This window comes from Macaca nemestrina, chromosome 11, assembly GCF_043159975.1.
Source record: "Macaca nemestrina isolate mMacNem1 chromosome 11, mMacNem.hap1, whole genome shotgun sequence".
NCBI classification, from domain to species: Eukaryota; Metazoa; Chordata; class Mammalia; order Primates; family Cercopithecidae; genus Macaca; species Macaca nemestrina.
This window is the reverse complement of record NC_092135.1, coordinates 61,237,282-61,257,247: the sequence shown is the minus strand read 5'-3', so window position 1 is coordinate 61,257,247 and position 19,966 is coordinate 61,237,282.

The following is a 19,966-nucleotide window of genomic DNA, read 5'->3' as shown; positions in this document are numbered from 1 at the left end:
TGCCCAGTTCTAAATGATACATGCAGCGTTTCATGGCCATGAGATAAGAATTGCCGTTGTTTTTAAAATTCCACATATCGTTGACTTCATAAATCATGAGCAACAGATTCTCTTTATCAAGAATTTTCTTTTGGGAAAATGAAGCTCTGTTAACTGAAGGCACAATATATTCCCAATGGCTTGTTTTCACATGGGAGCCTCGTTTTGCCAAATGGTTAGAGTGCTCTTAAATGCATTTGCATTAACATAATCATTATTTACCTAAAATGTTGATAAGGAAGTTGAGCTTCTCTTAAAAGGAGATAACCCATATTTGAACAGAAGTATTTTTTTTTCCCAATCAGACTCATACAGTTTACTTAACTGTATGTTTTCCCTTAGGCACTAGTCTGCAAAATGGAGTGATCATGAACCCAAAATATTCACCCTCAAAATTTTCTATAATATAATCTTTAGTCATAAAAGATTAGGCAAAATTTGCTAAAAAATCAGCTTTAGAAAATATTATTGGAAAATTCCCAGTTAGGGAATACTGAAAATGTCCAGAACTACATGATTTAACTACAGGCTAATTGTATTTTTAAGCAGTAAATCATTATCTGTATTTAGAAATTCAATATCATCTGAAATAGGTGAAGTTTTGAAAGCTTCACCAAGTACTGAACCCTAATGATTTTCAAATAGCATTTGAAAGGCTAATGATAAGTAACAAATCTATTAATATAGCCAATCCATGTTGCACTATCGTAAGACTATATAAAATCACAGTAATTATAGTAAGAAAAACACAGGTATGTGTTTCCAGCCTCTTCTCTCTCTACAACTCTCATAATCATTTCTAATCAGTAGTATAATGTATAAATGTTTACAAATTACAAAAGCTATAAGTTTGAATATGCAATTGCTTTTTGGTTCTCTGGCCCTAAGTCAACTCAATAATGGCATTTCTTGAACAGGCACACTGCTAATGGCAAGAAGTGAGAAGCATTACATTTCGGCAAAGGAATAGAAAATGTATTCACACCTTTAAAAAGGTTTAAAGTATGATCAGAAACACAGATTGCATGCAAAGAAAATAACTGAAGACCATGAAATTGTATACAATGAACACACATCAAAAATGCATTCATGATGACAAATAACATATAAGTGCTTAGAATTAGGAAAAATATTCTTGAAATAATTCTTGGAGGGATTAAATTTTCAGCAAAGTAAATGGGCAGGAACATTGTTGAGTGTGTGAGTATGTGTGTAGGGTTACAGCATTGAAGATAAGGGGAAAATATCTAGAAGTAATAGTATGGCACAAATGGTTTTGAAAACATTGCAGAATAAGATAAGTGAGTGGTAAGGGAACAGCTGAGGAAGAATCTTATGTGGGTAGTACCCTCTGATTAAGTTGAACCCTATGCAATTGTTATGATTTAATTACTTTGACCTAGAAACACAACTATTTAATATAATTTATTATAATTTTTCTTATTTGAGCTGAAGGGAAAAGGCTGTATCAGGAAATCAGACTCGGGTTCCCACAAAACTACTGAAGAGGAATGCCTGCCATTTAGTCATAGGAATTGACATCAAAATTAAACTCTTTAGGTGATTTTTAGGTATGCTACAGTTTAATAGTCATCATTCCGCCAAAATCCTTGGCTGAAAAACAGACTTTGTAGCTACCTTTGTACTTGATCCCATGGACCTAACCATATAGCTGACCGGGATAGAGTAGACCTCTCATCCCAAGAATGAACTAGCTAGTGGCTATGATTTGTCCTTTAATGCAAGCTCTACCGAGACAAGTGCTATGGTAATTAGCAAGCCCAGTCATTTTCTCTTTTTCAGATATCTGAGCCAGGTATATAGGAAAATAATCAGTTGGCAGTGGGTAGAGACATAAGCATAACGAAGGGATGTAAAAGTAATACTGCCATTGAAATACAGATCAATAAGTGCCTACTTTTGAGGACCATTGTAAAGTTCTTCTGAACTACTAGAGATTTCAGACAACTAGAGTTACATTTGGATCGTGAAAACATTCCTGTCTCCCTAAGGCCTGGCAATATGGTGGAACTTCTTGCTATTTCTGTATGTATTCTTAAAACAAATTACTAACATATTTAAGTGAATAGAGTGAGCTATATTCATTTCAAAAGTGGAATGCTTTAATTTTAGTATTATGAAAAGAGAGAAGCCAAGACACTGGTTATTTGACTGTATAATCAGCTTCGAAAAACCAAGTTCAATATACCTTCTGAAATAGAGCTAAATAATATTAACTTTCTTCCACACTGCCAATCTAAAACCTCTAGAAAGATGCCCTGTCATTCTGCTTGTTAATTTGAAATTAGTCTACACAGGCCCAACTTCCCTTGAACTTAGGAGCAAAGTCTCGAGTAATGAGGTCACACTTTTGAGTGACATTCTTAGCCCATTGCTTTAAATGATTGGAGTCACCATGATTAGGATCCTAGTTTTTCTCTGTAGCAAGTGCAATTGTTAAGCAATAAGTAATGCACAGTAGTGACAATGTCCTATTTTAGAGGACACATTGATAACAGTAATGATTTGGGCTGAAAAAATGGTGTTGAGGGAATACTACAGTGGATAATATCACAAACACACGTGCAATATTTTTTTTTGAGAACTAAAATGTGTTACTTATTTTATTTCATGGCCTTCAAACATGAAAATTTCCTTGCATTTCTCCCACATGGCAGCCTCATTTACTTTTCATGAGTTAGTCCAGAAATCTTTCTATGCATGATCATGATAGTATCTGGGCTTTCCTTGATGTTCCAAGCCTCTGATACCTTCTGTAAGAAACCTTAGCTTCTCGGTTATTTCTTTAATGGTACCATTCTGTGGTTTGTGAGTTTCAAAACCGTTAGGGGGATAAAAATCTATGATCACTTAGAAAATCTTGTAGAAGTCAGGCTCTCTTCCCTACATCTCCACTGCTACAACCCTAGTCTAAACCACATCTCTTGACAAGTAGAACTTCCTAAATTGTCTCCCTGCTTTTATTTTTGTTCACCACAAAACATTTTCCATAAAGTAGACAAAGTGAATTTGTAAAATTGTAAATCTGATTTTGACACACACACACACACACACACACACACCCCTCTACTTAAATTCATTCAATTGCTATCCACGTTGAGAATGAAATCTAAATTTCTTTCTGTGAACCCATCTCTCACTTCGTATCATGCAAGTCACCTCATACTCACTGAGCTCAAGCTTCTTCTCAGCTCCAGAACTTTGCAGATGTGTGCCTTATACTTGCCCTGTAGTAGACATTACTTGGTTTTCCCTATGGCAGATTGTGGCCTTGGTCCAATGTCACCTCCTCAGCAAGGCCTTTTCTGACCAACCCATATAAAGTGTTTTATTCCAGGTGCTCGCTTTTTCATCACTTTATTTTCCTTCTAAGGTTTAACAAACTTTGTTGTCTTTTCCCAGACCCAGTTCCCAAGTTCCTCCTTTTGGTTTGTGCATGAATCCATTTTACATTTATGTGGGCCTGGGTAGCAAGTTTAGTTTTACTTAATGCATATAGTAAGAGTCACAGCAACTCTCTGTAAAAAGACTCACTTCCTTCCCTTGCTTTCTTCATTGAGGTGGTGGGCCTGGTGGGATCCCTCCACAAGTATACTTGCAGCATAATTCCAAGTAATAAGTAAAAAATCCTTAAAGGCTGCATTTGAATTAATCAACCTGAGAAAGTCAGTATCCCACCTGCATTCTTTAAAAATCATAAGATATTATAGATATTCAACAAAGTTTTGTCTGTGGTTGTTTGTTTCCAGGTTGTGGAATTTAAAAGGATTTTTACTTCCTTCTTTAAATATTTTCTTATTTAATTATTCATTTTACAACTACCATGCACTTTCGTAGTAAACAGAAAATGAGAAAAAAAAAGGACTGTAGCAGAAAAAAAAATATTGTTACAAACTGTACTGCAAGATGGGAAATACTGAAGTGGAGGAAAAGAATGAAAAATGGCATAGTCATAAAATGATTATAACTATGCCAACATGTATAAGATGAAAAGACCTGAGGGACTTGAACAAAAATGATAATTGTATTTGAATTGGTAGGATTAACAGTAATCATTTACATACACATTTAAAACTTTTAGTAATGCTATATTATTTCTATAACTGAACATATTTTAGGAAGTTTTATCCAGAGTAATCAGGCAAGATAAAGAAAGAAAAAGCATACAAAAAGGAAAAGAAGAAGTCAAACTATCTCTGATGGCCATATGATTCTATACCTAGAAAACCCTAAACACTCCACCAAAAGGCTACTAGAATTGATAATTTTGGTAAGGTATCAGGATACTAAATCAAGGTACAAAAAATCAGTAGTATTTCTATACACCAATAGTGACCAGGCCAAGAGTCAAATCAAGAACACAATCCCATTTACAATAGCCACAGATAAAATGAAATACCTAAGAATATGCTAAACAGTGAGGTAAAAGATCTCTACAGGGAAAACTACAAAAGACTGCTGAAAGAAGTCAGAGACAGCACAAATAAATGGAAAATGTTCCATGCTCATGAATTAGAAGTATCAATATTGTTTAAATGGCCACACTGCCCAAAGAAATTTACATATACAATGCTATTCCTATGAAACTGCCAACATTACTTTTTACTGAATTAGAAGAAACCTATCCTAAAATTCATATGAAACAAACAAACAAATAAACCCAGTGGTCAAGGCAATCCAAAGCAGAAAGAACAAATTAGAGGCATCACACTGCCTGACTTCAAACTATGCTGTAAGTCTATAGTTACCAAAACAACATGTTATTGGTACAAAAACAGACATATAGACCAGTGGAACAGAATAAAAAACTCAGAAATAAAGGCACATACCTCCAACCATCTGATCTTTGAGAAGGCCAACAAAAACAAGCGTTGGGGAAAGGACTCCCTATTCATAAATAGTGATGGGATAACTGGCTAGCCATATGCAGAAGATTGAAACTGGATCCCTTCCTTATGCCACATGCAAAACTTAAGATGTATTACAGATTTAAATGTAAGGCCTCAAAGGATAAAAATTGTAGAAGAAAACCTAGGAAATACCCTTCTTGACACTGGCCTTGGCAAAGAATTTTTGGCTAAGTCCCCAGAAGCAATTGCAACAAAAACAAATATTGACAACTGGGACCTAATTAAACTAATGAGCTTCTCTACAGCAAAGGAAACAACAAAAGAGTAAACATACAACCTATAGAATGGGAGAAAATATTTGCAAACTATGCATCTGACAAAGATCTAATATTGAGAATCTAAAAGGAACTTAAACAAATCAACAAGAAAAACAAAAACAAAACAACCCCATTAAAAAATGAGCAAAGGATATGAACAGACACTTTTCCAAAGACGACATACAAGCGACCAATAAACACATGAAAAAGTGTTCATCATCACTAATCATCAGAGAAATGCAAATAAAAACCACAATGAGAGACCATCTCACACCAGTCAGAATGGCTGTTACTAATAAGTCAAAATAACAACAGATGCTAGTGAGGCTGCAGAGAAAAAGGAATGCTTATGCACTGTTGGTGGGAATGTAAATTAGTTCGGCCTCTGTGGAAAGTAGTTTGGAGATTTCTTAAAGAACTGAAACAGAGCTACCATTTGACCCAGCAATCCCATTTTAGGTATGTATTCAAAGGAAAATAGATAATTACACCAAAAAATATATTTGTATGTTCATCGCTGCACTATTCCCAGTAGCAAAGACATGGAATCAATGTAGATGCTCATCAGTGGTGGACTGGATAAAGCAAACATGATATATATGCACCAAGGAACCCTATGCAGCCATAAAAATGGATGAAATCGTCCTTGACAGCAACATGGCTGGAGCTGAAGGCCATTATTCTAAGTGAATTAATGCAGGAATAAACACAGAATACTGCATGTTCTCACTTATAAATGAGACCTAAATATTGAGCATATGTGGACATAAACATGGGAACAATAGACACTGTAGGCGACTAGAGGGGGTAAGGAAGGAAGGGTGTGGGTTGAAAAACTACCTATTGGATACTATGCTCATCACCTGGGTGCAATATACCCATATAACAAACCTGTACGTGTACCACCTATATTTAAAATAAAAATTGAATTTAAAACTAAAATAAAAAGAGAAAAGTAAAATACAAAAAAAGAAAATATTTTTAAAAACTAATCTGCACGTAGATGTTGATAAGTTGGTAGAGTTTGAAAATTTTTACAAGTATTGTGGGCTGGTGAATTGGACAAAAAAAGATTCGCATATTAAAATATACTATCATCATGTACCTGTTATATATATATACACACACACACACTATAAACATTTACATATACTCATTACCATAAAATAAGTACAATAAAACTATAATATTTGAAGTCCGTAGACAAAGTCTTGAATTCTACTCTAATGTATCTGCACATAGGTAGAGTTATATCTTGAGGACCACTTTATAATTTGTAGACTGAAGAATTTCAGAATATAGACTTCAAAGCTTCAGCTCATGTTACATTGGCAAAAGAACTTCCTCTCCTACTCGTTTCACCACCTCGAACTATGTTAATAACTAATCTAGTCACCTTGCAGAATCTAATGGGGGCATATATGCCACAGATAATTCTTGATATTTTATAAGAACTTTGATCTCTTACTCCCTTTTTTACTGACTAAAAGAACACTCAGAAATGAATCCAGTGGAAAAGTTTTTATGTAGAACAATCCTGACAAAAAATATTCTAAGTGGCTACTCATGTGTGTCTTTACCTCTGGCTTTAATATCATAGCAATTTCAGTTTTATACCTTAGTAAATGTTCCATATCTCCTGGTTCATCAGCATTATTTACATCTCTGGTGGGCACATACACATATATGTAATCATTGTTATGTAATAGATCAGTAATATAGAGGTTGGTGTCAATAATTAATATTTATTTAAAGACAGAATGCCAGCATATAAATTAATTCAGTTCATTTTTTTTGGATCTGAAATTCATTAACTTCTTCCTTTTATAAATTGTTATTTGCTAATATTTCTTATAAAATAATTAAATGAAGCTCTAGAAAGTCTGCACAATGCAGAACGAATAACAAAGCACATATGTTGTTTTCATGGGTCTTTTAAATAATCCATTACATTTTGGGAAATAACTATTTTTTCTCCATTATTCCTACATTTTGGACCCTGTCTCTGCTCCGTTTATATAGCATCATAGTTTTGGAGGATGCTGAATAAATAATACAGGTCAGATAAGACAGTTGTTTTTCTTGTAAGCAAAACCAGCAAGGGAGAATGTAGAAACAAATGTTTACTGAGCTTCTAGCCTATAGTAAGCATGATGCTTGGCAATGAAGAATCCAGGATAACAAGACATAGTACTGTCCTCATGGTCTACTAGGAAAAAACAAAAAATCTGCTTACGTTCAGACACATTACAACAGCATGGAGCTTCCTGAACATGGGAATGTTAATATGTGTTGGTTGCGGGACATAACATAGTGTAAAAAGTGCTCTAAATAGAGTTCCATGTAATGTATTGTCTGAATACAGAAGAAGCAGTTAATTTTGTTTAAGGAGCTGTGGGAGAATTGGCCTTTAAGGAAAGCTGCTGAATAGAGAAGTCATTTGAGCCGAACCCTAAGATGAGTTAGATCATTCCTGGAAGATACTCAGCAAGGTGTGAAGAAGATGGCACATGATGGCAGAGGTGTCTGGTCATAGATGAAATGCATTGAAAAGCCAAATATAGACATGCACTGTTGCAATATGACATTTCAGTCAGTGACAGACTGAATCTATCATGGTGGTTCCACAAGACTACAATACCATCTTTTGACTGTCCCTGTTCTATGTTTTGATATGTTTAGATATACAAATACTTTCCATCGCATTACAGTTGCCTACAGTATTCAGTAGAGTAACATGCTCTACAGGTTTGTAGCATAGAGGCAAATAGTCCATACTATATAGCCTAGATGTATAGTAGGCTATGCTATCTAGGTTTATGCAAGTACACTCTGACATTCACAGAATGAAGAAATCACCTGAGGACACATTTCTCAAAACATATCCCCATAATTAAGTGATGCATGACTGCATACTGGTGCTTACTGCAGAGGTTTATTGACACCTTGATCCACATAATGGGTCTTTACTTTTTCCCACTGAAACAAGCAAATCATTAGAGTCTGGAATGAGGAGAAAGGATTATCATCAGACAACAATATTGTTATAACAAATTCCACAAAAAATTATATTTTCTCAATTGTTTCTGCAGTCTACCTCTGATTTCAGTGTCATCAGACCATGGTACACTAAATCTTTACATGGTATAGGTTCTCCTAAAGTCTAGGAGGTGGGCAAATGTTGATATATAATATATTTCTGAAGCATGTTCCTAGATCGTAAGATAATGCAAACTGTTGATAGATCTCAAGAATACAGAATTGGCAAGGCAATCCTAGGCAAAAAGAACACAGTTGGAGGCATCACACTGCCTGACTTCAAACTATACTACAAGGCTACAGTAACCAAAACAGCATGGTACTGATACCAAAAGAGACATATAGACCAATGGAACAGAACAGAGACTTCAGAAATAACACCACACATCTACAACCATCTGATCTTTGACAAACCTGACAAAAACAAGCAATGGGGAAAGGATTCCCCATTTAATAAATGGTGCTGGGAAAACTGGCCAGCCATATGCAGAAAACTGAAACTGGACGCCTTCCTTACACCTTATACGAAAATTAACTCAAGATGGATTAAAGACTTAAATGTAAAACCCAAAACCATAAAAACCCTAGAAGAAAACCTAGGCAATACCATTCAGGACAAAGGCATGGGCAAAGACCTCATGACAAAAATGCCAAAAACAATTGCAACAAAAGCCAATATTGACAAATGGAATTTAATTAAATTAAAGAGCTTCTGAACAGCAAAAGAAACTATCATCAGAGTGAACAGGCAATCTACAGAATAGGAGAAAATTTTTGCAACCTACACATCTGACAAAGGGCTAATATCCAGAATCTACAAGGAACTTTAACAAATCTGCAAGAAAAAAACAACCCCCTCAAAAAGTGGGCAAAGGATATGAACAGACACTTCTCAAAAGAAGATATTTATGCGGCCAACAAACATGAAAAAAAGCTCCTTGTTACTGGCCATTAGAGAAATGCAAATCAAAATCACAATGAGATACCATCTCACACCAGTCAGAATGGCAGTTATTAGAAAGTAAGAAACAATAGATGCTGGCAAGGCTGTGGAGAAATAGGACCGCTTTTACACTGTTGGTGGGAATGTAAATTAGTTCAACCATTGTGGAAGACAGTTTTGCAGTTCCTCAAGGATCTAGAACCAGAAATACCATTTGACCCAGCAATCCCATTACTGGGTATATAGCCAAAGGAATATAAATCATTCTACTATAAAGACATGTGCACAAATATGCTTATTGCAGCACTATTTACAATAGCAAAGTTATGGAACCAACCCAAATACCCATCAATGATAGACTGGATAAAGAAAATGTGGCACATATACACCATGGAATACTATGCAGCCGTAAAAAGGAATGAGATCATGTCCTTTGCAGGGACATGGATGAAGCTGGAAACCATCATCCTCAGCAAATTAACACAGGAACAGAAAACCAAACATTGCCTGTTCTCACTCATAACTGGAAGTTGAACAATGAGAACACATGGACACAGGAAGAGGAACAACACACTCTGGGGCCTGTCAGAGGGTTGGGGGCAAGGGGAGGGAACTTAGAGGATGGGTCAATAGGTGCAGCAAACACCATGGCATACATATACCTATGTGACAAGCCTGCACATTCTGCACATGTATCCCAGAACTTAAAGTAAAAATTAAAAAAAAAAAAAAGAAAGAGAGAGAGAGAGAGAGAGAAAATATGGCATTGGGACAAAAACACAGGGAGAACAAATTTTGATATTGATGTTAGAATTAAACTTATGTTAAAAATTCATGTGCCACAAGAAGGAACAATTGTATATAGGAAGGGAATTGTGTGTGTGTGTGTGTGTGTGTGTGTGTGTGTGTGTAGTTAACTATGAATTTAGCTTTAATCTAGGTTGGTGAACTATAATTGGCTCAGAGGTATTTCACAGTCTCAAGCTACTATTGGCATGATGAAGAAAAAAGTCTGGTTTACATACTTGTATTTGATCAGTGCCAGGAAGGAGATATGGAAATGGCAGTTTAGTCTCCAAACAGATACTGGAGAATGACTAGAAATGTGTCACTGTGGTTGACAGAAATTTGGTTCTTATGTATAAATCAAATGTAATGTGATGACTTCTTCAAAAAACTATATGACACTGGCATTGCCCCAGAGTTCTTAGTAAAGCATAAATGTTTAATACATTTTGTTCATTAAATAAAATCTGAGATTTACTTCTGAATTGTTACGTATTGAAGGCCCTGGAGTCTATTTCACTTAGTGAAGGATTCCTGGAGATAGAATTCTGTAAAGGCTGCCATTGTTTGGAGAAGCATGGGAAGCTGTGGACGTATGTGTAGTGGGAGCAACTGCTAATGGCTGAGGGAGCCACTGAGAAAATGTAAGATCCAGGAGACTTTTTGCTCAGTAATAACATCTAACCATCCACCCTGGTGGTTTTCTTGTGTAATATTCGCCAAAGGAAGTAAAACTGTAGCTTCTGACCAGGGAACCAGGCTCAGATTCAGGCTTAGGCACTATGGACGAAGATTCAAAACGAGAATGGTGTGTATAGCAAGAAAATTGGCCTTTGGATTCTGGGTTGGAAATATATGGTCTATGGAAAGAGAGTTAGTGCTGAAATTACCAAACTTCCAAGCATTTTTTTGGTTTGATTCTTCAAACAAAATAGACACAAGAATTTGTGGGTACATGGCCACTGTCTGTTTACTATTACCACAATCAAGAAACAAATCTATTGGCCTAGATCTTGGCAGATTAAGGTAATGTTATTCTCTTCCATGAACTTTCTCTTTACTTCAAGTTGTCCATGTCTGTGAGAAAACATTTAAAAATTCTTTAAAATTACCTTATTTTCCCCCAGGTTTGCCAGATTTATTTCCATGAACTGTACAGAATGGAAAACTACACTGTCTGCAAAATAGGATGAAGACATTAAAGTTTAGAATAATTTCTGTTTAAAGAAAAGTTAGGGAAGAAAATGTATTTGTATGTGACAATGAAATCTTATAAAATCAGAGCATTCTTTAAATAGTCATGCTCCCAAATGCTGATCAACAGAACTGCTATCTAAATATGACTATTCTTCTCAAGATGTTAATCTGGAAAAAGAAAATATGCAAGAGTGCAAATGTTCACTTGTCTTTAGAGAAGACCCCGGACTGTTTAAAAGTAATTTTTGTCTTGTTCATAGGCATTTTTGTTGCCCAATTTTATGTGAATATGGGTGAAAAATTATTTATATTCAAGCCCAACTGAGGCTTAATAATGTTCATGAGTGGAGAAAAACTTTATTTTCAGCTTGTCTAATTATTAAAGCATACATATCTGCCCTTAATCAGCAACATAACATTTCAGCATTTCAACTTCCTACCAGAAATATACTCTCATATTTGCTGCAATGAGTACCAGACAAAGATTATGTGGTCTATTAATCAAAATCAGTGTTTCACAATGTTTTAAAAATCTAAGCTCTCATTAATAAACATAACAATCTTTACATTCCCAGAGTCTCAAAACCTTTTCTATTGAGCATAACTATTTTGTGCATATTCCTATCAATTAAAAAGTTAGCTTTACATTCTATAGGTATTGTTTTATAAGTATTTGAGAATGTACTTTATATTTTATGAATATAAATAATATTTTAATTCTGAATATGCTTCTTCATGATTCATGCTCCCCTCCTGAGATTATTCTATCTGGTTGTAGTGGGGTGGGCAGGCAGGTGAGGAGTGTGCTACCAGTTGAGACTCACTTCTTGGGACATCCTGCTGTTCTAAATGTTCCCTTTGGACCCAGCCAGAGCATCAGAGATCTCCATAACCAACTTGTATTATCTCCTTGCTGCTTCTTCAACCTGAAACAAATGATATTAAGGAATTCTTTTTGAATTTTTGCATTGGCTTACATCACGACACCCGATGAACAAATGTACAGAACCTGATCCTGTATTTGTTACAGGATGTTGTCAAGTATAGACTCTACTACATTCTACATACCCTTTTCATGAATACAGGAAGAGATGTATGGGGGGACAGGAGTGGAGATTTTGCTTTTGCTAAGTTAAAGTTTTGTTTGTTTAATCTTAATTTGCATCTTGTAGCTGTTCTGTTTTCCTCTAGCTCTGGCCACTGGGAATGTTAGTCCAAACATCACCCCAACCCTCTTATAGCACATGACTTTATGATGGGCATTTTAGGCCACCCAACCACTAGATGGTTATGAGTATCAACTTTGGAGTCAGCCAGCCAGAGACTGGAATCTCAACTCTTGATGTTTACTGGCCCTGTGACCTTAGGCCAGTGAGTTGAATTTTTTAAGTTTTCGTTTTCTCATCTGAAAATAAGAACTAAAAATACCTTCCTTACAGAGTAGCTGAGATTAAATAAGATGATTTATTTATAGTGTCTAACAGTGCATGGTACATGAAACACCTATCAATGAATAATTATGATTTATATGATTTTCCTTTTGCCCTGATACCTTTATTTTTGTGTTTTCGTTTGTTTTGTGCCTTATTTTGATTTCCATCTTGATGTTGTCATGTTACTTTAGGTACCTCAAATACCTTTTAGAATAAAGTTGAACATAAGTAAATAAAGATCATATCATACCTGTGAAATTCTTCCTAGCAACTTAAGGAAGTGAGCTGGAGGCTCTAAGGAGAATGGGAATTCTAGTGATGGTGTATAAGCCAGTTTTGGAAGGATTGGTCACATGCCATGCTGTTAAGTAGGTGAATATTTTTTAAATGTTTTAGTATCCTTAGTTTGCTCTTTTAAATTTCTTCCTTTTATGATTGTTTTTTGTTTTTTGCTACTTTGTCCCACCCATTCCCAGCAATACCCCCACTGCTTTTAAGAACTGAATCAATGGCCTCCTTTTGATCTCTGCTGAAGTGTTAGAGGCTGAAGTGTTGATCTCTGGTGAAGTGTTAAAGTATTTGGTGGGACGCTAGGTGGGGTAAGTTTGAGGTAAGAATGCCATACCTAAGAATGCTATTTTTTTTTTCTTTTTATTGTTAACGGAGTTTTGCTCTTGTTGCCCAGGCTGGAGTGCAATGGTGCAGTCTCAGCTCACTGCAGCCTCTCTGCCTCCTGGGTTCAAACGATTCTCCTGCCCCAGCCTCCCAAGTAGCTGGGATTACAAGCACCCGCCACCACGCCTGGCTAATTTTTGTATTTTTAGTAGAGACGGGGTTTCACTATGTTGGTCAGGCAGTCCTGAACTCCTGAACTCAGGTGATCCGCACACCTCGGCCTCCCAAAGTGCTGGGATTACAGGCATGAACCGCCGCACCTGGCCTAGAATGCTATTTTTTTTAGAATTGGCAAAGAATTTCCCCTACTCCATCTATGTTGGCTTAATGATACCTGGGTATTCAGGGCAGCCTCTGCAGAACAGGGTTTACCTTCCTCTGCCACACTTCCTCTATGGATGTGAAACCTAAGAAGTGAGTCCTAATACCAAAGCTAATGCTCCACATAGGGCTCAATGTTGAAATGGGATTCCAGCATATTTAAATTAGAATAGTTAAATGCTTCAAGCTTTATGAATGGGCAAAGCCAATTGTACATTTGTTTTTCTTCTAATAATAATACTGATTAAGATCATATGAGTGACACTGCAGTAAATTCAACTACTAATCATGAGGGCATGAAATTTAGGCAGAAGTTTTTTTACATACTTCCATGCTGGAGCTAAATAAAATTGTGTTAGAACCATTATGCAACTTAGGCATACATTTTCTAAATCTAGCTGAAGCAGAAGAAAATAGAATGAAAGATAGTAACTAACAGGGCTATTCATAGACAATAAAATACTTTATTCTTGAAGTGATTGCCTTTGATATCGATGGCTGACTTCTTTTACCATACTGTCTTAAACCCGGTCTAAACAAGATTTCATTCCCACCACTTCACAAACACTGCTTTAATCTGTTACCAGTGACCTCTACATTACTAAACCCCATTATCAATTCAGGCTTCATCTTAATTATCACCATCATTTAATATAGTTGATCACTGCTTTTTTCATATACTGTCTTCATTGGAATTCAGGAACATCATGCATTATTTCCTACCTCATTGATTGCTGCTTTCTGATTCTTCGTCTTCTGCTCTAACTCTTAATACTGGAGAACCCCAGGGTTCTCTTATTGGATCACTTCTCCTTTCTGTGTACACCCACTTTCCTGGTGATCTCATCCAGAATTGTTACTTCATAATCTTACCGTAAGCTGATGATTCTTAGATTTGTATCTCCAGCCTAGGCCTCTGCTGTGGACTGTAGACTAATATATTTGACTACCTGTTCAACACCTCCCTGTCCATATCTAATAGACATTTCATATCACATGCCTAAAACAGAATTCCTGATCTCTCTCATTCTGAATGCTGTTCCTTCTGCCTTCCCATCCATGATGGGTCTCAACTTTGATTTCCCAGTTGCTCAGGCCAAAACCATTGGAGTCATCTATGAGTATCACTTTTCCTATTCCTTTAATCCCATTCCCCCAATCCAATTCATTAAAAAATTCTGTTGACTCTTGTCTCAAATTTTTTAAATAATAATTTCAACCTTCATTTTAGATTTAGGGAGTACACATATAGGTTTGTTCCATGGGTCTACTGCATGATGCTGAGGTTTGGGGTATAATTGTAAAATTGTAAATAGTAAAACATTTTAATAATTGGATCACTTCTCATCACTTCCTCTGCTATCACACTGATACAACCCACCATCATCTCTTGCCTGCACAGCCATAATAGCTTATTTAACAGGCCTCTCTGTTTCTGTTCTTGCCACAGACATTTTATTTTCAACACAGCAGCTAGATCAACACTGTTATAACATGGCATTCTTCTGCCCAAAACACATCTCTGGCTCCCCATGTCACTCCAAGTGTAAGTGTAGCCATTACAATGCCCCAGATGCTCCATGCTCTGCCTATCTTTTGCCTTACTAATCTCCTCTTACCCTTTGCTCACTCTGCATCGACAATATTGACTTTTGTGCCATTCCTTGAACATCACAGGCACGTTCTCACGTAAGGGCCTTTGCTATGGCTCTACCTCTAGCCTGGAATTCTCTTTCCATGGATGTGTGTGGTGCTATCTTTCTTACATTCTTCAAGCTTTGCTCAAATATCACCTTTTGAATGAGGCTCACTTTGACTACCCTACTGATTACCACAACCTGCCACTCCTTAGCAACTCCATTCCCTCCTACCCTGCCCTACTTTTGCTTTTTCCTTCTTTAGCACTTATAATCATCTAACATACTATATAAATAAAATATATTGCATTTATTATTTATTGTTTATCTCCTCAAATAAATATAAGTTCTCTGGATGCTATTGTTGGACATTTAATGTTCCTTTTACTTATTGATTGATTGATTGCAATTGTATGTTTTGATACAATAAACATCTTTCTCTATAAAACTTTATCTGGTTAAGGGATTATTTTTCTAAAATGGATTTCCAGAGATGGGATTACTAGGAAAAAGACATTTTCAGGCTCTCATTAAAGGTTATCAAATTGTTTTCCAAAAGGATTGTACCAATTCACAATCTAACCAACAATGTATTAGTGTTTATTTACTTCATTGCATCCTCAATATTGAGTGTTGCCATTGTTTGACAGTTTAACTGCCAAAAAATATTATATGCTAATTATTTACCTGTAATTCCTGACATTAAATATGTATCCTTTTCTACTTTTATAAATGTCCTGTGCTTTTTTTTATTTTTATTTTTAATTTTTTTGGGGACCAAGTCTCGCTCCATCACCCAGGCTGGAGTGTAGCGGCGCGATCTTGGCTCACTGCAATCTCCACCTCCCTGGTTGAAGCAATTCCCCTGCCTCAGCCTCCCAGGTAGCTGGGATTACAGGTGCATGCCACCATGCACAGCTATGTTTTTTTGTTTTTTTGTTTTTGTATTTTTAGTAGAGACGGGGTTTCACTATGTTGGCCAGGCTGGTCTCAAACTCCTGGCTTCAGGCAATCTGTCCACCTCAGCCTCCCAAAGTGCTGGGATTACAAGCGTGAGCCACCGCGCCAGGCCTCTTTTTATTTTTATAAGTCACCTGTGTTGATCCTTTGTCCAATTATTTATTGGTGTTTTATGTTTTTTTGTCAGTTTGTCAATACTTTACTTAATATGTATTAAAATCGGTAATCATGTTATATGAGTAACTGTATAACAGTGTACATATATTTATTATCATGAAAATGGAGTTGTTTAAATTTAAAGAATGTAAATCCTCAGTGGCTTTATTCATAGATATTACAGAGAGAAGCTTGTTTTCCTTGGGAATTTTAAATGTTTGTAAAAAATGTTTGTCATCTTATAGTACATGGAGCTCACTGCATATCTCTAAATGTAATCTTGAAGGAAGGGGTTAAGTATTTGTAGTAAAGGTTACTCTTGAGCAATGTCTGGTGTCCCTACAAAAATGTGGCAAAAGTGCATAGCAGGTGAAGCAGAGAAATAAACAGAGGCTTGGTGCATAGATGAGCATGGTTTAGCAATGCACTTCCATTGATAAACTGTCGGCATCAATTGTACTTTTAAAATTTCCTCCTTTTAGAATTTATTCTTTGGTACCAATTTCTAGTCAAGGAGAAAGACATTGATTGTAGATAATTGAGACTGAACTTTTGCGATGATTTTAAAGGTGACTTTAAATCTCTTCATATTTTGCTTTTGGTATTTTAAAGATCTAATGATAATGATCTTACATTTGCAGCCAGGCCCAGCTAAAAGAATCTTCCATTACTGCAGAGACCCTGTCAGAGACAATTCATTCTATTGGATTTTTCCCCCTGTATCTTCAGTTAAGAATGCCATATGGCTTCTTTTACTTTATTACATTACATGTTCTAAAACCTTTACCCTAAAAGTGAATTTATACTGATACCTTGAAGAAGGATCAAGTTTTCACCACAGAGATGCCACCATCCCCAGGGTTAAATGTGGCATCTATTTAGCTATGTGCAGCAATATCACAAAACAGTGTGAAGTGGGAATGAAGAATGTCTTTGGACCCAAAGAAAATCTAAGTAGGCAGAATGTAATTACCCAAGTTGGACTTAAGCCAGAATGACAGGGTTAACATCCTTACTAACATCCATCCTAATTGAAGAAAATTGAAACTAACAACAGCTACTTTCCCAAAATGTGAGTCATACACCTTTTCTTAGTGTCTTTCATTTTCTCTTTATTGATAGAATCTCCCAGGCAAGGACCGGATTGTATCTAAGTCAACTGTCTATTACTAACAAAACCATTGTTGTTCTTGAAAGATATGAAAATACAATCTTGTTGTTACTCAAAAGATTTCTCAAATGTAAGGAGACATGTAATTTCTCTTTTGGTTTCCAGGTAAAAACCAAAACAAACAAACCCCAAAGCCCTGATTATGCAACATGGTATGACTCTCAGATTTATAGAGTTCGAGATTTTTTTTTCTCTAAAGTTAAATTGAATAAAATCATACTCGGTTAATTTTCTGGAAACATTAAAATATGTAATTCTGAATAATATCAGCTTTAAAAAAATTCATACCTCCTATAAAGATAATATTCTTTTAAATGACGTGTGTTTTATTTATTTGTGTATTTATCTTTGTCTCTCTACAGTAAAAGGCAAACTCTTGAAAGTGGAGACTGTTTTTTATTTGAATATCATCAGCACAGAACACAAACTCCTGGCACAAAATAGATACTCAATACAAATTACTGAATGCTTCTTACATGAGTTTATTTTTAGTTGCACCATTACAAATAACTAGAAAGTTTGCAAGAAAGGAATAACTGCAATTTCTCTTCTTTTTGAAATTTAGCTTTTCTTAGATTCATTAATCCTTATTTTCTTCTTTTGATAGATTATTCCCAACTCATCCTCCTCTAATGTTCAAATATTTTCATATTTTTCTTTTATTGGAAGCAATCATTATCCTATAATTAAATGTATTTGATCAACAATGAGAGCTTCTAATTCTTACTGTCATGGAAATTATTTTGAATTTCAATCCCAGTTAAAAATGGATGCAAAAAAGACCTTGCTAGTGCAGGGACATATTGATTTATAGTCCAAACTAGCTTTTAGCTATTTGTTCTTCAAGTGACTCTTTAGACAGACATCAGGATGCTGCCCTATGGCATAGGCTGGGTGTACAAACAGGACAACTTGAAGAACCAGTGAAAATGAGTTACAAGGGAAAGATATAAGGTCCTGTGGTTTTCCCTTATGTGCATATTACCTTTCTCATGATGCCTGGCAGTTTTGAAACTCGAATGTAATACAGTTTGTAGCTTGTAGCGTAGAAAGACAAAGATGTAAGTGTGATATGGTATATGGGCCCAGAGACAAAAAGAACACTTATAAAAATGGAAGCGACAAGCTTACATAGATAACTTATTTATTTAAGGCTTTCACACTGGGTAGTTACACTATGATAAGGATTGGGCAATTTGGCTTAACTCTAAAGGAATCTCTAAACTTTAACTCTCTCAAATCAAGAGTTTTCTTTTCTTTCTTTTTTTTTTTTTTGTCACTTTTCAACTTTCAAAAAGCCTGGTAATTTATTTGATGCTGCACATTTCATGAAGCTATACATGCATGGCCTGGGATTAGAATAGGTGGCAGTTAGAAATACTGCAATACTGTAAAAAGTGCCATTTTTGCAGAATTTTCAACCTAATTTAAACCTATCCATTCTTGATACCTTATAAGAAATATTTAGTATCATGGGGCTTACAGCCCAATTTTCTGACCGAACAGGTTCAGATATTTTCTAAAAAGCTTGTGATAAGCAACTTCAAAGTTGTGCCAAAACCTCTGACTCTAGAGGTCCTTCCAAACCACAATAAACTCTTGGAAATGTCTTAATCTTTGGTTAACCAGCCTTTGATTATCTCTGTGTAGATCGGGGTATAAAATCTTTTGGCTTCTCTGGGCCACATTGGAAGAAGGAGAATTGTGTTGGACCACACATAAAATACACGAACATTAACCATAGCAGATGAGCTAAAAAAAATTGCAGAAATACCTCATAATGTTTTAATAAACTTTATAAATTTTTGTTGGGCCACATTCAAAGCCGTTCTAGGCCACACGCAGCCTGCAGGCCATGGGTTGAACAAGCTTAGTGTAAATGGTTAATGCCACTCAGTAGGCTTCGGAGCTACCTTCCTCCATGATGACTGGGTGGTATAAGCTCAAGGAATTGCTAGTTTTATTTTTATTACTAATATAGATTTATGTTTTTACGAGTTTAAGTACAATTAGGGGTAAATTTGTCATAAAAATCACATAGTACATTCCAATGGCAAACGTAAATGATGCTCACAGTTTGCAACATTTTTCATTATGTGTAATACTGCCTCTATTTATATAGAATTCAATTCAACAAACATTTATTTAATGCATACTGTGTACGTCAAATCCTATGCCAAGAGTGGACTCTGTACACTTCAGCATCTTATTTATTTAGACTAGAAATGCCAACTTATTTCCGCATGGTCAAATAAAAAGGTACAGAGGCCTTTGTTGTTTTGGTTGTGCTGCTTAGTTCTGGTCTTTTAAATGGGACAGGAAGGCATAATCAAATGCATGGAAACCCAATGGTAATGGTAGAAGTGTTGGCAAATAATTCACCTCTACCCTCTTCCAGAGAGGAGGACAAGTGAACTATGT